General features: G+C 47.5%; 1 protein-coding gene and 1 long non-coding RNA gene across 5 annotated transcripts in view; one reads left to right on the top strand and one right to left on the bottom strand.

Moving 5' to 3' along the window:
• Positions 1-24,878, bottom strand: part of CA12 (carbonic anhydrase 12) — a 57,859-nt gene that overhangs the window by 22,056 nt on the left and 10,925 nt on the right. The gene's annotated exons all lie outside the window — the stretch shown is intronic.
• Positions 10,686-24,878, top strand: part of LOC116281209 (uncharacterized) — a 78,301-nt gene continuing 64,108 nt past the window's right edge. Inside the window, exon 1 of the long non-coding RNA XR_012073254.1 lies at positions 10,686-10,730. This is a non-coding gene — a long non-coding RNA (uncharacterized lncRNA). The remainder of the gene's footprint in view (positions 10,731-24,878) is intronic.

The following is a 24,878-nucleotide window of genomic DNA, read 5'->3' as shown; positions in this document are numbered from 1 at the left end:
CAGGAGGAATTTTTCTTTTTCTCTTTTGTCCTAAATACTCTTTCTTGGAAGTTGGTCAGATTAGGTATTTGGGAGCAGGGAAGATTAACGATACAAAAAGCAAACAGATCAGAGGTGGTAAAACCTTCCTAGCAAAGGGAAGCAGCTGTATCGGACCCGAGAGCCCAGGGCCCCAGACGCGGGCACCAGCCGTCCCACCACCACCTCTGTGAGTGACCTCGGGCAGGCCACATTCCCTGCCCGGGTCTCCTTTGCCCTTCGCAAAAAAAAGGAAGGTTTGGACACTATGTTCTGGAAGAACCCTTCCAGCTTTCAAACTCAGATTTATGAAGAGTCCCAGGACAAGCATTTTCACCTCTGCATCGGGCGAGCTGGAAGGAGTTGGAGAGAATCGCTCATGCCGGGGCAGCTCCTGGGCATGCGACGGGGTGCCAGTGGGAACCAGCTGGCGGGAGAGTGGCCGCCCAGGGCAACTGGAACCTGCTGCCTGTCCTGGCCGCCGACCACCGGGGGCGCCATCTTCATCTTCCTCCTCCTCCTCCTCCTCCTCATTACTATCACTATTACTACTTTAGGAGTTTGAGTCCTTACAACTCTACAACTCTGTGGGGTCAAGGCAAGAATTGCCCCATTTTGTAGTTGCAAAATTGAGATTAAGCGATTTGCCCTAAGGTGGATTTGGACTTATTTACAGAGTTACTTGCCTGGATCACAGGACTTCCGCACCTCCTGTTTCAGTATTTATCCAGGAGACTTTGTGCATCCTGTATCCTCCCTCTCCCATCATCTCCTTGAAGGCAAAGACCACGTCTCATGCATCCCTGCCTTGCCCACCGTGCCTGGCAGGGAGCAGGCCCTCACACGTTTACTGTGCTGGGTTCTCCTGCTAACTGTGGGCTCGTTTCCTTTCCAGGGAAGCATACACCTCAGTTAATCCCCCTCATCTCTCTATTCCCCCACGTGATTTTTGTTTTCTCCTATCAAAAAAGAAAAGAAAAATGATGTCCCTTGCTCAAGTTCAAAATCAACCCTCCGAGCTCCCCAGTGTCCCTGCAGGAGGTTTTGTTCTCTTTGGGACCACTCCTTGCAAAAGAAATCCGGTGGCTGGCCTCTAGTCCCGGGGGACAGCCTGCCTATGAGGGGCTCCACGGCCCTTCACGGGCCCGTCCGCCAGCGTGTGATGGCTGTGTCCCCTTCTTGCACGGCTGGAGACATTGTCAGGGCAGCCACTTGCCTCTGTGGCTTGTGAGTGAGGGAGAGAGGTGCCATATGTGTGGGCACCAGGATGCCCCGGATCAGGGGTGTCGGCCACGGCTCCTCTCTGCCCCCCAGCCTCTGCGTGGGCAACGTGAGGCTTGATGTTGCGTTAACACTGCCCTCTCACTGGCGGCTACAACCCAGGCTGTAACTTTTTTCCAACTCATTCTCTGCTTTCACACTCAAGCCAAGTGCTCTGATACCAGAAAACCTCTCCTGGGATGGACTCTTTCTGAAGAAGCATTATTTTCCAGCTACAGTGAAAATGTGACTTTTCTCTTGAGTTACGACTTTGCCTTTTCTGTGGATTGGCTTCCTCCCATGATCATGATAAGGAGATCATGTTTATCTTCTAGTTTGTTTTTCCAACTAAAATCAAGACATTATTTCTTTCCAGTTCATGAATTTCTCTGTTTTAGGCAAAACAGGAGTGGACCAAATTTCTGTTTTGAATTGTAACAAGAGATGAACATGGCACAGTTCAGAATGCCTCTCGTGACTTCCAACTGGGCATCACTGAGACCCAAGAGTGCAAGACTTACACTACCTGAGGACTTGACTTTTTCAGGGATAATGTCTAATGCACGCAAAGGTAGAGAAAAAGAGCAAAATGAACCCCACGTCCCCCAGCTTTGCTAACTGACAGTTCACAGCCAACCCGGCTTCATCTCTGCCGTACCCACTCTCTCCCATCCCTGGATAATTCTGAAACAAATCCAGATATACTTCATCTGTGTATATTTCAGTATGTCTCTAAATCATGAGGACCCTTAAAACAAAAGCACATTACTATTACCACACTTAAAAAGTTAACAAGTCCCTAATAGTATCAAATCCAGTCAGAATTCAGATTTTGCCAATTATCTCATGTCTTTTTAATGGTTATTTGTAAAATTCAGGATTCAGAGAAGGTCCACAGGGTGCAGTTGGTTGATGTGTTATGGCCTAGATCTCAATCTTGGGGGGGCTAAGCCTCATCAAAGGACAACTGGCCCCACTCTTTTTAAAATCTTTTTTTAAAATTTTTTATCTAAATATAGTTGATTTCCAATGTTGTATTAATTTCAAGTGTATAGCAAAGTGATTCAGTTATACATGTGTATATATATTCCTTTTCAGATTCTTTTCTATAATAGGTTATTAGAAGATATTGAATATAGTTCCTCATGCTCTACAGCAGGAACTTGTTGTTCATCTCTTTTATATATAGCAGTGCGTATGTTAATCCCAAACTCCTAATTTATCCCTCCCCCCCCAACCCCCTTCCCCTTTGGTAACCATAGTTTGTTTTCTATGTCTGTGAGTTTCTGTTTTATAAATGTTCATTTGTGTCCTTTTAGATTCCACATCATGTGGTATTTTTCTTTCTCTTTCTGGCTTCACTTAGTCTGACAATCTCCAGGTCCATCCATGTTGCACAAATGGCATTATTCTATTCTTCTCTATGGCTGAGTGGTATTCCATTGTGTAAATATACCACAACTTCTTTATCCAATCATCTGCCCGTAGACATTTAGGTTGCTTCCATGTCTTGTTTACTGAAAACAGTGCTTCTATGAACATGGGGGTGCAGGTGTCTTTTCACGTTAGAGTTTTCTCTAGGTGTAACTGGCCCCACTCTTCCAAGGCTCAAAATCTCAAAGCCAGGCCAGCTCAGTCCATCCTTTGCCCTCAGGGTGGATAATTGAGCCCCAAGTTTCCATCACCACCACCACCCTGGGTTGGCTCTCCCCATATCACAGTGCAGAGGCTCCCCGAGGGTCCCTGCCCCAGCCTTTCCTGTTGCCTGCCAGGCCCCTTTCTTGTTGCAATCAGATTTAACCAGGAGTAGGCCGGCTCCCGTGACACCACCCATCCTTTCTCCATAGCATGCCTTGGCCGGCCCCCTGCCGCACCTCCCCCAATACAACAAAGCAAAGCCACAGCCATCTTCCACAGCATCCGCCTGTCAAGGCCTTCAAAAGCCCTCACACCCTCCCCGATTCACCCTCCTGGTCAGGCTGGCTCCCCCATCCTCAGGGCAGGCTGTGCCCACCAACTTTCACAGATGCTCTTAGGCTAAAATTTTGCTTAAAATGCCTTCTTCTTTCCTCTTCACCTTCCCAAATCTTTTTTACCTTCAAAGTCCAGCTCCAGTCCTGGGAAAGCTACCAGCTTTCCGCCTGCCTTGAACTCCAAGGCTTGCCTTTCCAGCTTCCCACAGTGCCTTGATTTGTCATTTAACCGCCTCACCTGTGACTGTCATCATAAACTTGCTCCAGACCAGAACTCTGTCTGCAAGTTTAGAAGGGCTTTGGAAGACAAGAACTTTTTGTCACATTCCTCCCTCATGTCTGAACACATAGTGGTACTTACTAAACACTTAATGAATTGATTTGGAGGGTTTCTTAAGCTCATTTCAGAAATCTAAGCATAAAGAGATGAGAGAAGAGTGTGTGCGCGCGTGTGTGTGGTGGTGGTTTTAGGAAGATGAGGTGACAGAACTATTTTCTGTTTTTTAATGGAGAGACTTGAGCACACTTCCATGCAGAAGGAAAGGGGAGTGGAGAGGAAGGATGATTCCAGGAGAAGGAGGGGCTGGTGCATGGGGTGTGGCCCCAGGCAGGGAGACAGGGACCTGGCCAGCAGAGATAGGAATTCGCTCTGGGCTGAAGGAGGCATTCAGTAAGTGTTTGATGACTGGATCAGACCAGACTGCTGAAGCCTTCCCGGAAAGGAAACCCATAGAGTGAAACACCCAGTCAGAAATCCTGGAACTCAGCAGGCCTGCAAACGTGATCAAAGAGGATTGGCCATGGGAAGACAGGCCATCTGAGATGCATGCAGCCAGGGTTCACCCATGAGCCTAAAAATGTCAGTGTGATTTTTAACAAATGAACTTACATTTGCCTATTTTCTTAATACACCTTGTATCTTTTTTTTTATTGAAGTATAGTCGGTTTAAAATGTGTCAGTTTTTGATGTACAGCATAATGTTTTAGTCATACATCTACGTACATATATTCCTTTTCATATTCTTTTCCATTATAAGTTACTGCAAGATATTGGCTACATTTCCCTGTGCTATAACAGTAGGAAGTTGTTGTTTATCTATTTTATATATAGTAATTTGTATCAGCAAATCTTGAACTCCCAGTTTATTCCTTCCACCCCTCCCCCCTGGTAACCGTAAGTTTGTTTTCTAGGTCTGTGAGTCTGTCTCTGTTTTATAAATAAGTTCATTTGTGTCATTTTTTAGATTCCATGTGAGTAATATCATATGGTATTTTTCTTTCCCTTTCTGGCTTACTTCACTTAGAATGACGATCTCTAGGTCCATCCATGTTGCTGCAAGTGGCATTATTTTATTCTTTTCTATGGCTGAGTAGTGTTCCATTGTGTGTGTGTGTGTGTGTGTGTGTGTGTGTGTGTGTGTGTGTGTGTATACCACATCTTCTTTATCCAGTCATCTGTCAAGGGACATTTAGGTTGCTTCCATGTCTTGGCTATTGTATATAGTGCTGCTCTGAACATTGGGGTGCATGTATCTTTTCAAATTGGAGTTCCCTCAGATATATGCTCAGGAGTGAGGTTGCTGGATTACTTGGTAAGTCTTATTTTTAGTTTTTTCAGGAATCTCCGTACTGTTTTCCATAGTGGCTGCACCAAACTACATTCCCACCAGCAGTGTAGGAGGGTTCCCTTTTCTGTACACCCTCTCTAGCATTTATTGTTTGTGGATTTTTTAACGGTGGCCATTCCGACTGGTGTGAGGTGAATACACTTTGTGTCTTATTTTAAAGTTTAATTACAGAAAGTTTCAAAGTAAGTACAAAAATAAAGAGTATAATATAATGCCCCCAGGTACCCAGCTATTATTCATGACTAATTTAGTTTCATCCATGCCCCGACCCAATCCGTTCCCCCTCTGCTGGATTACTTTGAAGAAAATCTTTGGATGCTTACATATAACTAAAGGTAAGAACTCTTTACAAATAACTACAGTGTCATCTTCACATCTAAAAACTGTTAACAATAATTTCTTGATGTCATCAAATATCCAGTGCGTGTTCAGATTCCTCCAGTTTTCTCACAAGCTTATGTAACATTTTGTTTGAATCAGGGTCCAAATAAGGTGTATCACAACTGGTTGATATTTCCCATAATTGTCTTTTTATCTATGGGCCCTCCTTTTATATTTCTCCAACATGGGTGTATTTACATATGTATGTACAGACTCACTACTGCCTTGGGCAAACAGCAATTTATGCCAGTAAATGAAGGATAATTTTATTATTTTATAACCTGTTTGCAGACATGGCATAAGGGTAAGTAAAAAGTTTATGGGCTGAGTCATTTCTTATACATTCAGGTTATGTAAATTACAGCATATATTGTACTAATAAAAGCATATAGAGCTCCTTAGAAGGCAAGACTATGCAAAGCCTGATTCAGTTTGATTACTGTTTCTCACTGACCACACTTTCTCACTAACTGCATCCTGTATGCTTAAGAATAACAACAATTTTAATGAAAATAAATATTGTTTGTAACTTGGACTATATTGATGAGTCTGGACCAAAAAAAAATTCATTCATTATTATCCCGTTTTGAGGTTTGTCTTTTTGGGCCTAAGTTGGTCCCTCAGACCTGCCTGGCAACCCGGACAGTCATGGTAGCCACACGCTTGGGGTAGGCCCCTTAGTGTCCGTGTGAACACTCAGGCGGTCAGCCACCTGGGCAGCTGGTCCTGGGACACTGTCTCCAGGGCACGTCTCTTTGGACTGGCTACCAAAATGCAGTCAGATCAAGGTTTACACATTCTAGATGCTGACACGTCCTTTTTTCAACCAACAGTCAAAATTTTAGTAAATTTTCATTTAATAAAACTTTTGATTAATCCCCCCAGTTTGTTTTGTAAGGGGATCTGTCTATAATAAAAATATGCCTAGTCTGGGCATGTATATTGATATGAAAATGATCACAGCTTGTGTATCAACTTTGAATACACATTTAATCAAATAGGTTATGTTTGTAATTTTAAAAAACAAGTATTCAAATGTTGAATAAAGGAGGAAATCACTAAATACCCTCCTTAGACTGCTATTTAATTTTCTTCATTGTGAATTTTTTTTATTAACAGCAACATTATTTATAATTGCCAAGGTATGGAAGCATCCCAAGTGCACATCAATAGATGAATGGATAAAGAAGATATAGCATATATACGCAATGGAATACAACTCACTCATAAGTGAATTTTTTAAAAGTCGAAGTATAGTCAGTCTACAATGTTGTGTCAGTTTCTGGTGTATGGCATGATGCTTCAGTCGTACATATACATACATATATTCCTTTTCATATTTTTTTATAGGTTACTACAAGATACTGAATATAGTTCCCTGTGCTACACAGTAGAGACTCGTTGTTGAGTGCTGTTTAATTTTGAAGTTAATTCATTCATTTCTTCAACAAATGTGCCTACCATGGGCCAGGCACTGTATTAGGTGTTGAAGATACAATGGAGAACACAACAGATCTGGTCTCTGAAGCCACAGAGCTTACATCTCAGTGGAAAAGACTGATCATAACTACAAATAAGCAAACCAATACATACGTAAAATAAATACAGTCTGCAGCCAGTGCTGTGAAGGAGATAAACAAGGGCTGTGATGGAGGAAAACGGAGGGGCCACTGTGGACCAGGTGGTGCAGGCAGGCTTCTCAGAGGAGGTGCCATTGAAGTTGAGACTTAAAGAATGAGACTGAGGCCACCCTGAGTCAAAGCTGAGGAAGGGCACTCCAAGGGGCTGGCACAGAGCACTCAGAGGCCTGCAGCAGCAGAGAGCTTTTGTGTGTGTGTGTGTGTGTGTGTGCCGTAAAGACTCAGAAAGAACCTAGGCGTCATCTGGCTTCCCCTTGGCCAGGCTAGGTGATGCCCTGTGGCAAGGCTGAGTGGGAGTCATTCAGCACGGGCTCAGGTACACTCCTCTGTCCATTAAAAGGTCCTCCTTTTGGGGGGCTGGCGCCCACCTCTCCCTGGGGGTCACCCATCCTCCGCGGTCCTTTGGCTGGAACCACAGAGAACACGAATAAGCCATAGGACCCCATTCAGAAGGGAAGGAGGCCTTTGTGTCCTCTAAATCCTCAGTACCACACATTCCCAGGATATTGTTAAGATGTAGCAATCACATTTAAAAATATGTAAAATATATACTTTACAGCCCCTGCAGTTCACTTCTGATTAGAAGATACATGGCTTCTTATAAAAGTCCAGTGGGTTCAGCCTGTCGGCAGTAAGGGGTTCCCACAGCATCTACCTTGGCTGGATTCCCGCCCCCTGAGCCGAAGGCCACATTCTGCTGACTCTGCCTGTTTTCTCGCCCATCAAGTGGAGAAGCATGGCCTCAAAGCCCGAGATCCTGCTTAGCAGGAAGGAGGCTAGCGGGGGTGTGGGTTAATGATTGATGGATGAAGTCTTACGATTTTATTATAAACAGAGGCCAAGGGGCCAAACTGGCACTGATGCTTTTTCTTTGTTAATGTTACAGATGAATCAGAGACAGGGCAGAGAGCAGGGGCTCAAGAGTCGGGGGGCTCATTATTTACAAAGCTTAAAGCCGGACTGCCACGGCAGGCCCGTTTGTCTTCCTTGGATTTTATGTTACAGATTGATAAAAATAGAAACGCTGACTAAAGATGCTCTAATCCATACTTGATATCAAATTTTTCTCTTTATTATTTCAATTTTTGTTTGGATTGGCTTGGGCGGGAGGAGACTGGGACTGAGTGAAGTCCTCCCAGGCCACTCTTTGGCATCCTTTCTGGTTTAGCCATGGCAGTGGGGCCAGTAATGCAGGCTGCAGGTGAGAAGAGGTGAGCCGCTAGGCTGGGACCGCCGAGCCAGCCCTCTGCCAGCCCTGGGAAGGCCTTGCCCTCCGCCTTGCCGTGTCTAGAGGGCCCCTCCCTCTCCGATAATCTCTCCGGTATTGCTGAGGTTGGGGGCGGGGGTATCAGTGTAGGTTAGGAGGAAAGGCTTTGGAGTCATTTACACTTTGGTGTCCAGGCATCTGGCAGGCTCCTTCTGGAGGGAAGGCTTCTAGAGGGAGGAGGCTGGGGCTTCCAGGCTGCCAAAGGTAACTGGTGACCGCTACTCACTTCTGCTCCTGGGCCTCTGCCCCCTGTGAGGTTCCGTTGCCTTAGAGTGTGTCTGTTGTGGGGAAGCCCTGCCCACCTCTCTGGGCTTCTCTAAGCCTGCTCTCCCCTCTCCTTTTCATTTGCAGCAATGCTGAGACACAGCAAGCTGCTTCCCATCTCCTAGAAACACCGTCTCCCTGCCCCTCTCACTCCCTAAGACAGGATCAAGTGTTTCCTCTCCTCAGTGCTCCCGTGGAGCCCTTTACATTTCTCGTTCCTACAGTTAGAAAAATAATATTTCACATCTTTACACCCCCATAGACCAGTGGTTCTCAAAGCGTAGTCCCTGGAGAAGCATCGCCATCATCATCACCTGGGAGCTTGTTAGCAATGCAGATTCCTGGGCCCCGCCCACCGCAGACAATCTGACCCCGACCCTCCGGGGGTGACGCCCGGCCTCTGTCATTGAACAAGCCCAGCGGGTGATTCTGATGCTCGCTGACAGTTGCAAACCATCGCAATGGGCTCTCAGCTCTCACCTCATTCATTCTTGTATCCCTGACTCCTCCCACTGAGCCTGGCACATCAGACTGCTCAACACATGGTTGAACAATGAACCACTAAGAAGTTAGACGAGTTGCTCAGGTGCTAGCAGCCTGGGCCCGATGGGGAAGCCTTCCAGGCCTACCGCCCGGCAGTGCTCAGGGCGCGTGACTCTCTTTCCTCTTCTTTGACTGGTTCACAAAGGAATTGTGGTCCGTGTAAACACGCTGAGTCCCCAGTAGCGCCAGACATCCGGCCCTACCCTCCTAAAAAAAAGAATATTAAAAATATTCTTTCTTCAGACTCAGGCAAGGACTGATAACCACCTCTGAACAGGAAGGACTGCAGACACCATCTTTTTAATGCACTGTTATGTGTATAATTATGGAAACAATTACAGCGTTTAAGGTCATCTTTATTCATTGTTGACCATTAGGAACATCACTGCCTTTTTCTAAATCTGTTTTCATGGCTCATTTCACACCTTTCATCTTTTGTGTGTGTGTGGTAAAATATACATAAAGCAAAATTTACCTTTTTTTTTTTTTTACCATTTTAAAAAGTGAATCCAGTGGCATTAATTCTATTCACACTGTTGTGCACCCATCATTACCAGTCATTTCCAGAACTCTTTCCATCATCCCTAATGTACATTCCTGGTGGGAATGTAAAATCGTGCAGCCATTGTGGAAAACAGTTTGGTGGTTCCTTAAAAAGTTAAACATAGAATTGTCATATGATCCGGCAATTCTACTCTTAGGTATACACTCAAAGGAATTGAAAGCAGGGACTCAAACAGATACTATGTGTGCTATGTACACCAAGGTTCATAGCAGAATTATTCACAATAGCCAAAAGGCGGAAATTACCCAAGTGCCCACCAACAGATGAATGGATAAACAACATGTGGTACATACATACAATGGAATACTGTTCAGCCATAAAAGGTTCATCTCACTTTAACGTACAACATCCTCTCCAAGAATCTAACCAACTAAATGTCTGAGGAGTGGGTGGAAAGGGATAAATTGGGAGTTCGAGATTTGCGGATACTAACTAAACAACAGGTTCATACTGTATAGCACAGGGAACGATATTCAATATCTTGTAGTAACTTACAGTGAAAAAGAATATGAAAAAGAATATGTATCTGTTCATGTGTGACTGAAGCATTAAGCTGTACACCAGAAATTGACACAACATTGTAAACTGACTATACTTCAATAAAATATATATATTCCCCCAAAATGTCTAAGGAGAGCCGACAGGTTTCTATATTTTCATAACATTTATCACAGAAGCAAATTTATGTAAGATGCTCACTAAACACTCACTGGTTGAAGGACACTCTGTATGTCACGTGGTCTAGACTGAGAAGAGTTGGTGTCAGACTTTGGTGTGCATCAGAATCCCCTGGAAGTTGTGTTAAAACACAGCTCTCTGGGCCCCACGCTCAGGGTTTCTGACTCAGAAGGTTTTGGGCGCAGTCCCAGAACCTGCATTTCTAACCAGTGCCCTCCCAGGTGATGGTGGTCCTTCTGGTCTGGGACCACACTTGCAGAACCACGTGTCTAGCACAGTACTTCACAGCCCTGACTGCACACTGGAGTCTCCCAGAGCTTCTAAGCTTGCCCCTGGCCCCAGCCTCTGAGATCTGGTTTAATTGGCCTTGGGTGGGGTCCAGATACAGGAGGCTATACACAGCTGCCCAGGTGATTCTAATCGAGAGCCAAATTTAAGAAGCACTGGAGGAACGCCCTCAGCAGATTGCCGGCGCTGGGGTTGGAGCTGCAGCTTTCTACTCTCCGTGTCCAGGTAGGATTGCTTTTTTAAACATTAATTTTTATTGTGGTAAAATATATAGAACATAAATTTATCATTAGTGACATTTAGCATAGTCACCATGTTGTACAGCCATGGTGAAGTGTTTAATAATTCTGTTTAAAACAGAAGTAAACCACAGTTTAATTCCAGAACATTTTCATTGCCCAAAAGGAAACCCCATACCCACTAAGGGGTCATTCCCCACTTCCCTTTCTCCCCCTCAGCCCTTGGCAACCACTAATCTACTTTCTGTCGCTATGGACTTGCCTCTGCTGGATATTTCATATCAGTGGGATCATACAATTTGTGTCTGGCTTCTTGGTATAACATGGCATAGTGTTTCCACGATTCATCCATGTTGTAGTATGTAGCAGGATTTCATTCCTTTTCATGGCTGAGGAATATTCCATTGTACGGCTATACCACAATTTGTCTCTCCATTCGTAGGGTTGCTTTTTGTTGTAGGTTAAATATTTGACTCTGGGTAGCTTCCGTAAAATAAGTTGTTGAGCGAAATAAAGCATTGGAGTTTCTCCTGTACGGGTTTTAGAAAATTAACTGTGAACTGAGCTGGTGTGAGAGGAAGTTAGAGATGATACAGCCTGGTTTCCTGGAAACGAGGGTCTGGGGGCGAACGAGGCTATGATTTGTAATAAGCTTCTGAACAGAAAGGGAAAACTTCAAATAATCGTGATAATAAAGGCATGTTCCCTACAAGGTGATGAAGCAATGTTCCCTGGGACCGACAGAAAATTGGTGGGAGAGCAAATAATGTGAGCAGGGCTGCCTCGGTGACAGGCGCCTTTCCTGGCAGAGGGAGAGGCTGGAAAATGTCACAGGTGCTTCTCATTGTCAGTGTGGCTGCCGCCTCCGGCCGGCAAAAAGCTGCTCTTGTCTCCCGCCCTCTCCCCATTCACCTTCTCAGCGCTTGTCTTTGCTGAAAGTGTGAGGCTGTGGGTGAGGAGCTGTGGTTTGATTTGGCGGATAGACGGTAGGTCAGGGACTGGCCTGGAATCTAAGTTGAATGCCGCCCTGAACAGGGCTTCTAGTTGTGGACTTTCGATATCTGTTTACTAGGACAAGTACCTCCCCTTCCCTCCCGCTCTCATTCCTTGCCTCCCCTTGGCAGCCAAGCATCTATAAGGATTGTCTACAGCGCTCACTTCGGCATCTCCACTTCCCGCTCAGACCTCACTGCTCGGGGGCTCTGATTTCCAGACTCACATCCCACTGAATTCAGATAGACTCTTCAGCCCTCCTTCTTCTTGCAGCCCTCGCTCCCAGTCCCCCCACTCTTTCTGAACCCCTCTTCTCCAGGTTTCTGGGGACATTGCTCTGTTTGAGTTGTGCCCCACTCTCTGTAGCTGTCTGCCCTTTAATGTCAGCTGCCGCCGTGGTTTTGTCCTTGGCTCTTTCTTTCTCACTCACACTCCCCTGGAGTGATCCTGCCCCTCCCATGGCTTCAACCACCCCTGCCCTGCCCGGGGTTTCCTCCTGAGCCCCAGGCCCATCGCCTGCTGGACATGCCCACTGGATGCTCCTTGGCTTCCTACAATTGGACGTGGCTGGAGGGGGAGGCAGACGGGGAAACAATTTGAAAAATAACCACATCCACTATCTCGTGCCCTCATCGTCCTCCCTCCAAAACCTCCTCCACCTCCTTTGAGGTCCTCCATCTCAGCTAGGGTACTGCCCACCACACCCAAAGCCAGGAATCACAGCCAACACCTTCCTCGCCTCTTCTTTGGCCTCCATTTCTAGGCACAGAGACATAATTTTACTCTTTTAGGTGTCTTTTAAAAATGTTTATTTAAAAAAAATTTAAACACAGGAAATTCCTAAGAATAACATGATGAATTCTCATATACTCTTCACCTAGAATCACTAGTTGCTCACTTTTTGCCACATCTGCTTTGTTACTCTCTCTATACCCGTACATATATGTTGTCATTATTATTTCTGAACAATGATCAGTCAGGAAATTTAACAATTAATACAATACTCCCATCTAATATATAATCAATATTCAAATGTTCACACTCAATCTCACAGCATCTTCCATAGATCATCTATGACGTATAAAAGGGGAAATGTAATAGTAAAATGGAGCGCTATCAGGAGCTGTAAGATACTATCGTCAGCATGTGACCAAAATTACCACCAACAGTGGGACAACTGATGTCTCACGTGCCCCTGATGCAGAGCCCGGTGAAGGACACACCACTTCCGGGCTCTTCATGCCCAGAACAGACAACGTGAATCTCATGAGAAACCCTCTGACCAACCCAGATGGAGAGACATTCTGTGTGATATCTGGTCTACATGCTTCAGGAACGTCAAGGGCATGAGGGAGCTAACGAGGTGCCACAAATAAATGCAATAGGTTATCTGAACTGACTCCCAGATTGGGGGAAAAATGCTATCAAGGACCATATACGTTTCTTTTAAGCTTGGCCTTCATCTGCCCCTACTGGCACAGCTCTGCTCAAATGCATAGCTCCCTTCAGCCTGCAGCCCTCCCCTCCCCACACGAATGCACCCCTGAGCCAGACATTTCTTTGCTGAAAGTTCTTCAGTGACTCCTGGAAACTTCAGGATTAATCCCAAGGTCTGGGGTGCAGCCCACAAGCCCCTCGTCATCCCACCCCACTCTCCAGCCTTTGCTCTCTCCACTTCCATCTGTCAGAAACTGGCGGGGGGGGGAGGGCTAAGACTTCACCCAGACTGACAAGCTATCCTGCCTCTGTTTCATAGGGGCTGAAGACGCGAGACTCTTGAGTTGGAGACAAAGGACAGTTTAACACAGCGCTAGCACGGTGACATTAGTGCCTGTTTCCCGAGCCCCAGTTCCACAGCGTGATGGAATGAGGGCCTTGTAACACTGCACTTGCAAACTGCCCAGTGTAATGCGCGTCCCTTCCAGCTTAGCAAACCCCAGTGTTTACAGGGGGCAGTTAGCAAACTTGCCCAACCTCTGCCTCCAAGAGAGACATTATTTTACTGCACAGCAAACAGATCTGCTCTCTGCCCTGGAGGGAGACACCATCTCGATCTTATAAGACGATCTGCTACATAAATATGCTTGAAAAGATAGTCTGGAACAAAAGCTGTCAGAGCCTCTGCTCACAGACCCAGGGAGAATGTCTTCCCTGCACCACTCCTCCCACGAGGCCGCTGCCAGCCTGACTCTCTAACTGCACCCCGCACTCCCATCTGGTTCGGGACCCCTGTTGCCTGCAGTGGAATGCCATCATCATCCCTAGAATGCACCCCACCCGAGCGTGTAAACACTCACGCACTCTCCTTGCCCTTCTAGCCCCTTTATCTTTAAAGAATCAGCTCCTCGGGCAGCCCCGGCAGCCACCCTCGCCCCCAAAGGTAGAATTCCTGCCCCCGCCCCGTTTCCACAGCACATTATCATAGCACCTAACCTGCTCCACTGTGATGACCCGTTTACACGTCTGCTTGCCCCTCAGCTTTCGGTGCAGGGGCTGTGTCCTGCTTGCCCCTCATCCCCAGTGACCAGCCCACAAAGGGTATTATCAAGGACTGGTGGAAGGAAGAAGTGAATCAGTGAATAAACTGTTACTTTAAAGCTGCCAGCAGTTTCTTCCTGTCGCTTGAGGGGGAGCAGGATGTCAAACCCCACAAAGCTGGGAAACGTGCACGTGGTAACGGGCAGCCAGGTAGGGGGTTCATAAGTGGTTTCTGCATTCTGGGGGAGGGGCCAGAAATTTGTCCTTGAGGGGGGTGGGATGGAGCACTTTGATGAGCCCTCTTGGTGACACAGCCACGAGGCAGGTAACTAGCCAGCGTTTCTGAGAAAGCACAGCCCCGGCTGTAAGAGTCCGACTGCTGGCACTTCAGGCTGAGATGCCAAGCCTCCTCTGCAGCGATCCTGGGATACAAGCTAGATGCACCTTGAAGCGTCTGTGCCCTTGCCCAGAAAACTGTTTTTCTAAATACAGATTTAGTTGTCCGCCTGGGATGCAGTTGCCCTACCTGTGATGATGTTTCAGACTAAGCCAGTGGTTCCCAACAGGAGTGATTTGGCCCCCTGGGGACATCCGGCAACATCTGGAGGCATTTTTGGCAACACAACAAGGGATGCTTTTGGCATCTAGCAGGTAGACGAGATGGCCAGGGATGCTGCAGAACATCCGACACAGCCCAGGGCGGCCCTCCACAAAGAACCATCCTGCCCCAGATGTCAGCAGGGCAGAGGCTGAGAAGCCCTGAACCAGACTGTTGTGATTGCCTCGTCTGGGCCGCGCAGAAGGAAGGAGCAGATCACACGCTGCAGGGAAGGTTTCTCTGGAAAAGAATTAGGTGCTGTCACTGTCAGTCATCCTGGGGCAGGAAAGAGGAATGGAAGCTTGGCCTCAGGGAAGCAGAAAAACAGGACTCCAGGCTAGGAGAGCATGCTGGGCGCCTACCACGTGATAGTCGGACGTTTCCAGGAGAAGGGATGATGGTTGCCCTCGGGGAGGACTGAAGGCAGAGGTACCTGTGTCAGATTTTTGTTTCCTGCTATAGTTGCCTGTGTCATCGCAGGACTCAATCAAATTTTGTTAAACTCCAAGGCCCCATGAGCTGTTGTTCTCTTAAAACTACCACTCAGTGAGCACTTACTACGTGCTGGGCATCCTTCCATATCAGAGGTTGGCTAACATTTTCTGCAGAAGGCCAGATAGTAAATGTTTTCGGCTTTGTGAGCTATGTAGTCCCTGTAACACTACCCATCTCCGCTGTTGTCAAAACAAAACACCAGCCACAGAGAATATACAGATGAGTATAGCTGTGTTCCAAGAAAATGTTACTTACAAAAACAGCTGTCGGACTGGGTTTGGCCCATGGGCCATAGTTCACCAGTCCTCATTCTGTGTGCTTAACAGGTGCTGATTAACCCCCACAGCAGAGGTCCTATGTTCTCATTAAGCAGATGAGGTGCTGAAAGCACAGAGGCTGGGTGGCCTTCCCAAAGTCAGAGGGCCAGGAAGCAGCAAGGCCGGGCTCCGGCCCTGACCCCCACGATCTCCCCCACAGCAGCCTTTGGAGGGTCGGGAGCCTGAGCAGTGGCAGCGGTTCTGAGGTGGCGAGAGGGGCCCAGCAGATGAGCCCCAGCAATGGTCCCGAGCTAGAGGGGAGAAGCAGCAATGGGGGGATTGACCTTGTAAACATTCCCGGGGGGGTCTGGAAATAACAAAAAGAGGAAATCTGATGAAAGATGTGGAATTCTGCAGTTACCCAGGGGGGACCCTGAACTCAAGAGAAGGCTGACTGGCCCCTAAACGCTGACCTGATGTTGAGCCAATTCTTCACTCACCAGCTTTCACAGTGAGGAAGTCCTTTCTGATATCTAACCTACAGCACTCTTGCTGTTATTTAAAGCCGCTCCCTCGGTTTTCCATTTTAGGGAGAAAACTTATTATTTCTTTTGGTTCTTCTCACACCTGAAGAGCTTCACCCAGGCTACTTCTGCCTCCCTTCCAGACGGGCGCAAAGTGCAGCAGGAAGGTCAAGGGTTTTGGAGCTGTGGGCTAAGCTGCCAATCACAGCTCTGCCGCCCACTGGCTGTTTGACCTTGACTGTATCTCTTAGATCCCCTGAGCGCCGCTTACAAAATGGAAGTGGCAGTACCCAGCAGCAGTACCCAGGGCTGCAGGGAAGAATAAACGTGGTAGGGTAAGATCGGCGTCTATTCACGATGAACTCCCATGACAAGCTGGCTCCCAGGCCCTTCTAGGACTGGTCTCAGTTCCTCCTTTTTTTCTGAAGGGCTGTTTTCCAACCTTGTAGACCGAGTCCTACCCTTCATCTCGCCAAAAAACAGATCTAGGGCTCCCTGTGTGCCTCCTTTTACTTCTCATGAGATACGTATGGTGGTGGTGGCATTTCGTTTCAGTCTGGTTTCACCTCTGAAATCCTACCATCCCAGATCAAGTGCCTTCCCTGGTGCCTTCCCTGACTCCCAGAGCCAAAAGCAAATAGAGGAACCAACCGTTCTTCTCTCATTCACTCAACAGAATTTTCCCGAGCGAGTTTGTAAACCCAAGACAAACATCTCAGCACCTGATAAGTTTCCAAGAAAACCTGTAGTATCTGTTGGGCGGCGGATAGATGCTCAGTTCAGTTTCCTAGACCCCTTTTCTTTAATCTTTGACTGAAACATAAAAGCATGTGGCATGCAATTCCTTTAATAGCTGAGAGCCAGCTGAGAGTTGAAATCCAAAGGAAGCAAGTGCAAAAGCCTGAAAAGAAATACCATCACCCTTATCATTCTGCGTCTGAGTTCTAAAGACCCATGGGAGAAGCTTCCTTCAGACCGCTGTACCAGGAAAAGCTGTACTTCCTTGGCGCACCTGGCTTGTTTTGTACCTGAAGACAGCTTAACATAGATCCTGTAACTAACCGAAAAAAAAATCAACAAATGTTTCCTGAGCACCTCCCCTGGGGAGGCTCTGTGCCTCTGCCCAGGCAGCCCCTTTGGGGAGGGGGTCCCTCTGCACACGCTGTGCCTTATGTTCGCCTTCTAGATAACTCTCCTTGAGGCTAGAAAGGGTGCCTGCTCACCCCAGTGCCCCTCGGAGGCCCTAGAACACTGCCCTGCTTGGAGCAAGCTCATGCTCAAAAACCACCATGGAGGGAAAATGTTCTCCAATGGTAACTGGCAAGTTAGCCTTAGCTGGAGAGCGAGCACTTGGTTATTAATCCAAGAGGGACCGGTGGTTCTTGAGGCAGTTATGTGAAGGGAGAGCATTTAATTCTGCAGTTCTCAATGGTTTTTTTCTAGGGTGTAATGAGTTTTCTGACCAGGCATCTTTGCACACACAGTCCTCCCTGCACACATTTCATGCTCAGCTTTACTCAGTGTAGGGGAGCATTCCCGATAGAAACGTGTAAGCATTACATCAAAAGGCTCTTCAAGAGCTAGGAGACTCTTGGGGAGCTGCCAAAAGGAAGCACAGAGGGGCAGCTTTAAGATCTCACCCTGGCATCCTGTAAGCAGTGAGACGCAAACACACATTCCCGTAGCTCAGAAACCAGCAGGGCGGCTCACTCCAAATTCAAGGTGCAGGAAATGGAGGCGTGAGTGTGTGTGGGTATGGGCACATCTAAGAACGTAGGTACCCGTGAACATGGATGTGGGCGTGCATCCCCATGTGTGCGTGTGTAAATGCACGTGCACCTCTCTCCTGAATCTCCGGGCTCCAGTCTTGCAGTGCGCTGAGCTCACACAGTGTCCTCACTAGGAGCTGCTTCCTGCCCCCTCCACCGCCCACCCCTGGGGCCACCCACTCTGATCTACTTTTCTTCTTCATTTTCACGTGTTGTCTATTCCCTGTTCTTCCTTCTAACTCTGATCTTCCCGATTCCAACCAGCACACTCCTTCAGCTGTCCATCCTACCTCCAAGAATCCGAAAAGGGTATTGATCCATTACTGTCCCTGGAGGACCCCTGACATCTCTCCCAGCCATGTGCTGCCAACAGTAACAGTGCTTGGATTCTATTGATTTTTTTTTCCTAGCAACCCTGCTGGTCTTTGATCTACATTTCCCATGAGTGTGTCACAAGGAACCATATCAAATGTTTATGTCAACAGATATTAAGTCCATTGTGTTTCCTTTAACCACTAAGCCTTTCACGCTGATGTAGGGAAGTAAAGCAAGTTCATTTGGCATAATTTCTTTCTGGCAAATCTGTATTATTTAGTTAAAAAGAAATCACTTCATTTCCTCAGTGGCTTTTACACAATGTGGTGACATGTCGTGTTGGATACACACTGTGTGGCATAAAATGAGCATCCACCAAATGGTGGGGCAAATGCACAAAAGGGCAACCGGGAGACAGCAGTTCAGCCCCCACTCGGCTCCTCAGCCCTAGGGCACTTGACATCTCTGAGTTTTCCACGCCTCCTTTGTGAATGGAGGTGGGGCTTGGCTGCAGCAGCTCTCCCCACTGGGGTCCCACCTGGGCAACAGTGGCAGTCTGGATGCTGATTTCAGTACCTCATGGAGCCCAGCAGAGATGGGCCCTCACCCACCATCAGGCTGTTCCGGCCAATTACATTGTTAGGTGTCCACGTTTCACGCTGAGTTACATCAACAGGGCAGGACCCCTACTCCATCTCTGCACCCCTCTGGTCCCCCTTCCTCCAGTGTTTCACACTCAATTCACTCTCCACTCTGCAGCCAGGATGATCTTTCTAAAATGCTTATCTGATTGCCTCAGTTTGCTACTTAGAACGCTCCAGATACACACTACAATATATAAAATAAACAACAAGGTCCTACTGTAGAGCACAGGGAGCTATATTCAATATCTTATAATAACCTGTAATGAAAAAGAATATATATATGTGTACCTGAATCACTATGCTGTACACCAGAAACTAACACAACATTGTAAACAACTAAACTTCAATTAAAAAAAAATGCTCCATCAGTCCCCTGCTGCCTCCAGACTGAGGTCCCACCTCCCCAGCTGGATCATTAGCTCCTCGCACTCTGGCCCTGGTCCACCTCCCCAGCCCTTCCCTCCTCACTGACATCCCTGGTAGTCCCCAAAATCTACCAGCCTAGATGACCATTGCCCAATCTGTCCCTTTCCCCTAAAGGCCCTTGCAACCCCTATCCTTTGCCTGGCTAGCTTTATGTATCCTGCAGGTCTCAGCTTGGACATCACCTCCTCCAGGAAGCCCTGTCTAATCCTTTCCTGAAGCACTAAGTGGCGTCTCTTCCGTGCTTCATCTCTCTGCATCGTCAGGCCCTGACTAATTCACTGTCTCCTCCCAGATTCCCAGTCCCAGTGGTAGGGACCACGCCTTATTCATCATTTCCTTAGCGCAGAGTCTCATACTTGGCACTGAGTATTTACAGAGTAAATATGGAATAAATGTTATCTTGGGCTAACTGAAAACTTTGATTGATTTTTGTAGCTGTCTTTGATTAGTAACAAGTGGAGAAAACAATTTCATTAAAGATTAATTTGTTAAAACTTTTAAACAATGGTATCCAGGGAGGAAGGCAGAAGAAAAGACTGATGAACACATAGGGTTCCATTACTTTCAGGCCCCTCTAGATAATAATCCCAGACATTTATTTGTATAACATTTTGGCTCAGGATCAGGAAAAATACCTATAAACTAAAAGGGCACTGGTAATGAAGACTCCAGATTTGCAGGTCAAAGAAGAGACAGTTAAGTTAGAGTCACTACTTTGCCTCTGGGCTTCCTGGTGGCCAAAGCCAAAAGAGGAAGCAGACATTTGCATGACTGCCTCAGACTTGCTACAAAACATCTTTGTTCCACAACCTTCAGAGTCACCTTTTCTCCTTTCTCTACTTCTCACGCAGTTCCTAGAAGATGGGGCACACAGGAGGGGCCTCCCAACAAAAGCACCAGGCACCATTTGCCAACGTCACGGTTGCCTGCTAGAAGTAAACCTCACACTCATCATAATAATGGAGCCCTTTCTGAGGCAACTGTCCCAGAAGGTGGGGGCAACGTGACCATTTGCCCTGAAACTAACCGCAGGCATCTTTACGAGATCTGAGTGGGTCTCCTCCCATTCGCCCAAAAGTCACACAACTGACCTAGTCACAAGTTAATGATTGCAAAATCATCTAAAAAGCTAAATGAACCATTTTAGTTAGAGTTATGATGCCAGTTCTGAGTCAACCTTTATAGACACAAGGAGGTGGCAGCTCGTATTTGTTCCTTCCTGGTTGGTATAAATCAACTGCTTGCCAGGTAATTGGAAAGCTTGATTCTCAAAAAACACTTCTGTAAACTAAAATAAGCTAACTTGTTTCCAAATACTGATAATACTGACCCAACACCACTAAAAAGTGTAAGTGAACTGTGAACTGTAGCTTGACTGAAAATTGGGAAAAGTTACAGTTCCAAATCTAATCTGAGTCCCCATCATTCCTATGTGCTTTGTCGAACAGCGTGCAGATTAGCCATTATTTTTACACTTTTTTTGCTGCCACCATTTTCACTATTTAATTGTTGAAATCAAATCATGTCCGCTCCTTGCTTCGTGTTCTTGGCGTCTAACAAGGTGCTTCTTGGTGAGCATTTGTGGAACGGGTACCGTATTTCATTGATTCCAGATGCCACTGATTATGACATATCCCAGTTACAGAGATGTGTGAAATAAAATTCATATTTTAAGGCAAGACAAGAGAATTTAAATATAAAAAATTCTTTGCTGCCCTTCGGCCCCCTCTCTCCCCCAACCGTACACTGCGTATGTGCATCATGGATCCCCCATCGGCAGGAGTACCTGCTCAACCATAAAGAGCAATTTTTCTCCTGGTATTAACAAGAGGACTTCTTGAAAGATACCATTTCTGCTTGAGCTTGTAAAGAGTGGCATGACCCATCAGGTGGATGCTTAGATCTCCCTTATGTCAACTGTCAGTAACACGTCATTTGATGTACAGCCTTGTCTCAAAAAACTTACAAAACTCTGCCTTGATTTCTAACCGGCAGAACAGTTCTCAGAGCTTTTTGAGATGCTCTTTCTGGGTTATAATCCTCAAATTTGGCTCAAATAAAATTTTCCATTTCTTTCTTAGGTCAACTGATTAACTTTTCATCGACAGATGCTAAATGTGAAAAAACAAAAGTTGCATCTGAGAATCAGTGAAATATGGTCTTTGTCCACAGCAGGTGCTGGATCTCTTTCTTGGCCCCGGGAAGAGTCTGGCTGTGCTCCTGAGCGGGCACCCTTTACCCCCGGGGCTGCTCCTGCAGAGGAAGGCAGGAACTGACTGGGAAAGAGGGCCCTTGCTCCCTCTGAGGAGATGGTAGGAGCCTGCTGAGGCAATCTCCCATCCATTCTTTTCATGGAAAAACAGACTTTCTAGTGTCTGCCTGGGGCGCCTTCTCACACCTGCTCTGATTTCAGCCTTTTTGCTTTCAGTCTTTCTTGTGAGCTGGTTTATGCCTCAGGCTCCTCTCTCCCGGTGCTGCCAAGAGCTTTAACTGGCTCCTGGAGGGCTGGGCCCTGCCCTCATCTGAATGCCTGGGGCTTGAGACCAGCCGAGGGGGCAAGTTTGAGGACAGCCAGAGGCCTGAGGGAGGACCCGGCCAGACCTGCTGCTAGCTCTTCCCGGTCAGTGCCCACCCTGCAGTGCCCGGGCTTGTCTCTGCCTCTGGTGGGTAAGAGTCCCCGCCTGGGGCTGGGCCTGGGTAGCTCAGAGCCCCAGCCGCCCAGCCCCTACTGTCTTCCCAGCTCCACTTCTGGCTCAGCCCAGAAGCACAGGGGCAAGTGGGGCCCAGGCTCCACGGGTGGGGCAGGAGGCAGGGGATGCTCCAGTGACTTCCGCTGCACGGCCATGGCTGTGGAACCGGATGTCTGGTCCCCAGGCGCCAGGGAAGTGCCAGGGTGACTGGCTCCAACCCCACCCTGGCCTGAAGGACAAAGTGAGGAAGAGCTTTCTGGCCTGCCAGGCTCTCGGGACAAGAGCTTGGAGCCCTTGTGTTTGGGGCTCTATCTCTTTTTTGCTCACAAAGGAAACTCCTTTTATTTGTTCAGGATATAAAAAGAATACATCCTCGCTGCTAAAACCTCAAGCAATTCAGAAAAGCACGAAGCAGATCCTTTCTAACAAAACTCAACGTTTGTTTGGTAGTGTAGCGCTTGTAAGCCTTTCCCCACACACTAGCTAATGTAACTCCACCGTAAGTCTGCAAGGCGAAGGGAAAGAAGGTGCTTAGCTACACTGAGCGCTGACTATGCACCAGACACTGCGAGCCTCTTGCTGGACCGTATTTAACCCTCACCAGGGCTCAATCACTAGTTGGAAGGAGGGTGTAGCTCAGTGGTAGAGCACATGCTTATCATGCACAAGATCCTGGGCTCAAGCCCCAGTGCCTCCATTAAAAATTAATAAACTTAATTATCCCTCCCGAAAAAGAATCACCTGGTGATCTTGTTCAAACAGACTGCTGGGCCCAGCCCCAGAGTTTCTGATTTGTAGGTACTGGGATGGGCCCAAGCATGTGCCTTTCTGACCAAGTCAGCCATGGTGCTTTTCTTGCTGCTGAAGACAGGAAGGGAAGCGTTTGGGTTTTCCCTCCCAGCCCAAGTCCCTGTGCTTCACTTGTAGTTCTAGTGCTGGGGAAGGGCGTCCTGAGCCCCAGGTGATGCTGCCGATCCAGGCACCACTGAGATAGATGCTATTACAACTCCCATTTTGTAGCTGGGAAAACTGAGGTTCCGAGAGGTTACGTGCCTTTCCTGAGGCCACACATCCAGAAGGTGGCCTGGCTGACACTTCCAGGAGGTCTGCCTGGCTCTGGGCTTTGTACACTTTCTCCTTCTTCCTCCTGGTTTTCTGTTTCCCCCACCCCTTACTCCCCTACCCGCTCTCCCCCCCGCCCCCCTCACCGGGACACTCTGCCTGCCTTTAGGAACTCACCCGAGCTCCTCTGGCTTTCCCCGCAGCTGGGAAAGGCCAGCTGTGAACACTAAAATGCAGGCAGTTTGGCAGCTGCAGACCAAGATCTTCCAGAACACGCAAACCTCAGTTCTGCGACCCAGGAAAGATGAGTGTGCGGACCACGCCATATCCAGGCAGACCCTGGATGTCACAACTTCAATTAGCAGTAACTGGAACTACAGTGCAGATGTCAGAAATCCTAGTGGGTTGGATTGCTAAGCCTCAGGGGAAGTCCCCAAGACACAGGGACGTGGATTCAGATCCCTGGTATGAAAAACATGTTCTGGTCTTTCTGGTTCTCCCCCTTTCTCTCCCCCGTAATGCTCCGTGCCTCCTCTCATTTATCCTTAGTACAGCAGCAGGAGTGGGGGAGAAGTCGCTGGGGTGTTTTGAGTTGGCCAGCCCTCTACCTTTGGTAAAGGCTAGAGCTCCCCTTAATGAAATCAGCCTTTTAATTGCACGAGCTCCCTAACTGCTGTTTTTAGTTCTCCCTTTAGCTCTTAGACTGCCTTTCATACTGCCTTTGAGTGTGAGGGCACATGGTGCCTAAATCTACTACGAAGAAATAGAAAATGAAAAGGTTTTCCTCCTAGCTTCCTTCCATGTATCCCACGTCAAGTTCTAGCTTGGGAAGGATGTCGCAACCCCCAGGGATGGTTTGCTGATATCACCTTAATATTCTAGCAGATTCAGGACAGAAGACGGGTGGAGGCGGGAGCCTGGAGAACCAATGAGGTTTGTCCCAAGGAAGGATCCCATCCTAATTCCCAAAGGAAATTCTTTAAGACAGAGAATCAATTGTTTGGAAGAAAGGAGAGCAGCTCTGGGAATGCGGTGGCAATGCCTGGTCACAGGGAGTCCGGCCAGAGCCCAGGGCTGTCCAGCTATGACTGAGAAGCTGGGCAGAAGGGCCTCTGAGCCCTGTACCGGGCGCCCCAGGCTAAGCTACCAGCTTGCCAGAGCTCCCCGCTCCAGGATGGAGGGGCTGGTCTGCTGGACGCCCTGACTTGGGGACAGGTGGGACTCGCTCATCCTCCAGGAGTGAATCTTGGCTCCCTTTTCCCATCTCCCATGAAGGTTTGTCTTATTTCTGTCTCTAGCAGACAGTGGTATCTGTGTATTTCTGAACTGGCTCACACTCAAGGATCATCAGAGCATCGTCTGGCATCCACAAAGCTGTGGCCCAGTGCCCACTCTGCTCACATGACGTGTGCTTGGGTTGTTCGTTTCTTTTGCGGTGGGGGGAGTAATTAGGTTTACTTATTTATTTTTAGAGGAGGTACTGGGGATTAAACCCAGGATGTCATGCGTGCTAAGCATGTGCTCTACCACGTGAGCTATACCCTCCCCTCCCCTTGGGTCGTTAGCTAGATAAAGTCATTCTTTTTGGTTGCTCTGTTGTCTTGGACACAGTGAGGCTTTTTTACTGTTGTTTTTCCTTTGTGGGAGAGCTAAAAAATCAGTCAGGGTAAGGATGACTCTCCCAGCCAGCTGGAGATTTGAAATTCTTTTATTGCATATAATATACATACAGAAAATTGCATGTACCATCAGTGGTCAGCTTGCTGCATTTTCACCAGCAGAACACAGCACCCACATCAAGGAACTAAACATGACCAGAGTCCCCCTTGTGCCCCCTTCCAGTCACCTCCACACCATAAGGGCCCCTGCTATCCTGACGTCTA

The sequence above is a fragment of the Vicugna pacos genome, chromosome 6 (genome assembly GCF_048564905.1).
Source record: "Vicugna pacos chromosome 6, VicPac4, whole genome shotgun sequence".
Lineage (NCBI taxonomy): Eukaryota > Metazoa > Chordata > Mammalia > Artiodactyla > Camelidae > Vicugna > Vicugna pacos.
Note: the sequence above shows the minus strand (reverse complement) of the source record. Positions and strands in the feature narration are given on the sequence as shown.